Here is a 4,373-nt window from a genome sequence, read left to right as displayed (position 1 = left end):
CGGGTTGATGCCACAACATATATCAAGTGAATCACTTGAATACCCCAATATCACTACGGGTATCTGCATGTAAGACATATATTATGTGCTCTCAAAACTGAATACTCAATCCAACATAACGAGATATTAGAGTGAAAGACTCAATTCATCACAATAATAGCATGGGATAAACACCATATGATCCAACTATATTAATTAGGCTCGTGATATATCAACATCATGACATCTCAAGAACACGAGAGAGAGAGAGAGAGAGGGAGGGAGGGAGGGAGGGAGGGAGAGAGGGAGGGAGGGAGAGAGAGGGGGAGAGAGAGAGATAGAGAGACAAAGAGAGAGAGAGAGAGAGAGAGAGAGAGATAGAGAGAGAGAGATTAAACACATAGCTACTAGTACAAACCCTCAGCACCGAGGGTGAACTACTCCCTCCTCGTCATGGATTCTTCCGGGATGATGAAGATGGCCACCGGAGATGATTTCCCCTCTCCGACAGGGTACTAAAACGTCTCCAGATTTGGTTTTCGTGGCTATAGAGGCCTGCGGCAGCGGAACTTCTCGTCTATGGCTATTTCTGAAGGTTTCTATATTTATAGGATTTTTGGGCATTGGAATCACGCCAAGATGGACCACGAGAGGTGCCCACTAGATATCAGACAACGCTAGGGGGGCTGGCACGGCCTGGTGTCTAGTGGGTACCAGGGGCCCCCTCTGGTGCTTCTTTGCTCCATGATTTATCTTTTCTTCCAAAAAAATCATTAAAAAGTTCCGTCAAATTTCAAGAACTTCTATTTCTGTACAAAAAACAACACCATAGTAGTTCTGCTGAAAACATCGTCAGTCCGAGTTTGTTCTAAATGTATCATATAAAGTGCAGCAAAACCATATAAAGTTATTGTAAATATAGGAAAACATGGCATGAATACTTCATAAATTACCGATACGTTGGGGATGTATCATCATCCCCAAGCTTAATTCCTACTCGTCCTCGAGTAAGTAAATGATAAAAGAAATAATTTATGAAGTGTGAATGTTAGGATAGTGTATAAGTTTGATCAATGATAATTTCAATCACTTTTCCTAGCATCATAACAACAACTCTTTCTTATAAAACTCATCATGATAAAGTAGCAACCAATTAACATGTTATGGTTCAAACAATGAACTCTCTTAACAACCCATGTTCTTAGTCACCAAACAATTGCAATTCAACTTATTCTCAATAATCTCTAAGTAAGAGCTCCACACACTCAATCATCTTATAGTCTTCTATGATTGCTAGCACTCAAAGCATATTTTTAGAACAAATGGCATCCATCAAACACAAAAAAAGATAGGGGCTTAATGTTTCACCTCCCAACTCATTTATCATACGAATAATTGTCAATAATAATAAGTCATGATCAAATATATTTGACTTACCATATCTGTCTCCTTAATTCCTATCATATCATGGTTTCACCTAAGTCTCAAAAACTTCATCCACACAAAACTTGAAAAGAACTCGTAAGATAGGTTAGTACACATAAAAGTAAGTCAACTCTTTATTTGCCAAGACAAGTTGCATAATAATTTCCAAACATTAGGTACTGTATACTATCATTTCCAAAATTTATATCTACCAATATAAGTCATGGAAACTATAGGATAAGTAGATAACGAAACTATGACAGCAATCTGTCCAAACAGAACAGTTTGTAGAAATCTATACAAAACGGTACTTCTGTATCTCCAAAATTCTAAAAATTTAGTAAGTAATAAACAATTTCTATGACGGTACTTTGTAAAAATTTAAGAAACTTTCCATGTTCCAGTAAAATATGATAATTCAAATACTACAGAAAAACTTTCCGTTTTTGTACAACACACGTCACACGTGCAATTCAAGCATTCTAAAGGCAATTCTTGGAACTTTTTATTGAAAAACAAGATTGCAAATAGCATCTAACAGAGAAAAACAAAATAAAATGATGCTCCAAGCAAAACACATATCATGTGATGAATACAAATATAGCTCTAAGTAAGATATACCGATAATGTTGGAGATGAAAGAGGGGATGCCTTCCGGGGCATCCCCAAGCTTAGACGTTTGAGTCTTTCTTGGATATTACCATGTGGGTGTCTTGGGCATCTCCAAGCTTAGGTTGTTGCTGCTCCTTATTCTCCTCATATTGATATCTCATCCAAAACTTGAAAACGTCAACCACACAAAACTTAACGGATCTTCGTGAGATGGGTTAGTATGATAAATATAGATAATTCACATAGGTACTGCAAAGATAAGTTCTGGAACATCCCCATCCAGTCCACATCAAGAAGGAGCCCTAGTGGTGATGCAAACTGATCCTAGATTTTCCATTCACACTAGTCAGGTTGAAGTCCTCTCAGTTGTAGCCATGCTTCCTTATGTGATGCTGCAGCTTCCAATTTCCAATTCCACACTTGCACATTGACCTGCACTCATTCCTTAGTCAGTTCAAAGCACGGGTATCCAGCTACTCCAGCTACCTTGATATGAGGCGGGAATTTGTCTAGGAAGGTCCACTCATCTAGTTGTTTAATCTGGCAAGGCCAATTTGTCAAATCTATGATGCCAAATTCTGTAGCCAGTTCATCTCTAGTTATATCACGTACCTCAACATAGACTATGCCCACATTTTTCATCATAGATTTCCTAGCTTCAATGTTGGAGCGTAGCTCAATGTGATGAAAACCCGATCCTGTAGCAGCACGCCCCCACATACTTAGTTGTTTGATGAGGAAGTTTCCTATCAGGACAAGCCTGCAACTTCATGATCTTTCTTCTTATAGATAAACGAACTTTATCATCAGGACATGCACTATTGTGATGCCCTCGTTCTCCATAGTTGTAGAGGATCACATATGCATATACCTCAGAGTTTTCAGTTTGGTTCTTCCCTGCTTCAGTTGCACTGCTCCTGCGCACAATTCCTATATTGACTGGCTTCTTTGGCATTTTTGAAAGCTTTTACCGTGTGTTTCCTGGGGTTTTGTTGGTTACAACTGAATGTGTATATTTCCCTGATGGTGTTACATCCGAGTAGTTACAGATATATAGCAAAGGACCTCTACATGCAGGGCACGTCCTGTGTGACCGAGATCCACTAGGATCAACCGAAGGTGGGCTAAGGAGTGGCGGGCTGTGTGAGGCGGGCGATGCCGGGCGGAAGCCGGGGGGAGAGCCTGAGCCGAGGCGATGCGTGCATGGCGAGGCGGACGCTAGTTGGTTGCATGGGGAGGCGGGCCCGGCAGCATGAGTGGGAGAGCCGGAAGCGGCGGCACGCGGCGACAGTGTGCATGCTGAGGCGGGGTCCGCAGCGTGAGCGGGAGAGCGGGAAGCGGCTGCAGGCGACGGCGGGGTGCAGTGCGAGTGGGTGAGCGGGAACCGGATGTACGCGGAGGAAGGCTGCATGGCTGCATGGGGGTGGGAAACATGCACAGGCGATGGTTGGCTGCATGGCAAAGGAGGAGCCGAGGGTGCGCGTCGGACGGTAGACGCAGGGGCGCGCACGAGGAACGGGTCACAAGGGATGGATCCTCTGTGGCGGGTGTGGCTGAGAAGGGAAATGTGAGCTCATCAAACGTGACATGGCGGGAAACAATGACCTTGCAGATAGCGAGATCGAAGCAACGATAACCCTTCTGTTCACGTGGATAGCGAAGAAAAACGCAGCGCGTCGAGCGAGGGGAGAGCTTGTGGGGAGCGGTGGCGGAGGTGTTGGGGAAGCAAAGGCACCCAAAAGTCCGGAGATGATCGTACGTGGGATGCTCGCCATAGAGCAAGAAGTGGGTGGTGAAGTGGTGAATGGCACGCGATGGGCGGATGTTAAGAAGGGTGGTGGCCGTGTGTAGCGCTTCAACCCAAAAGGGAGGAGGCATGGCAGCTTGCAGAAGCAGGTGATGACCCACAAGTATAGGAGATCTATCGTAGTCCTTTCGATAAGTAAGAGTGTCGAACCCAACGAGGAGCAGAAGGATCTTACAAGTGGTTTTCACAAAGGTAATATCTGCAAGCACTGAAATTATCGGTAACAAGTAGTTGTGTGATAAGATGATTCGTAGCAAGTAGCAAGTAACAAAATTAACAACGGTGCAGAAAAGTGGCCCAATCCCTTTTGTAGCAAGGGACAAGCCTGGACAAACTCTTATAGGAGGTAAAGCGCTCCCGAGGACATATGGGAATTTCTGTCAAGCTAGTTTTCATCATGTTCATATGATTCGCGTTCGCTACTTTGATAGTTTGATATGTGGGTGGACCATCTCTTGGGTACTGCCCTTACTTGGACAAGCATCCCACTTATGATTAACCCCTCTCGCAAACATCTGCAACTACAAAAGAAAAATTAATACAAAGTCTA

The sequence above is a fragment of the Hordeum vulgare genome, chromosome 7H (assembly GCF_904849725.1).
Source record: "Hordeum vulgare subsp. vulgare chromosome 7H, MorexV3_pseudomolecules_assembly, whole genome shotgun sequence".
Taxonomy (NCBI): Eukaryota; Viridiplantae; Streptophyta; class Magnoliopsida; order Poales; family Poaceae; genus Hordeum; species Hordeum vulgare.
Note: the sequence above shows the minus strand (reverse complement) of the source record.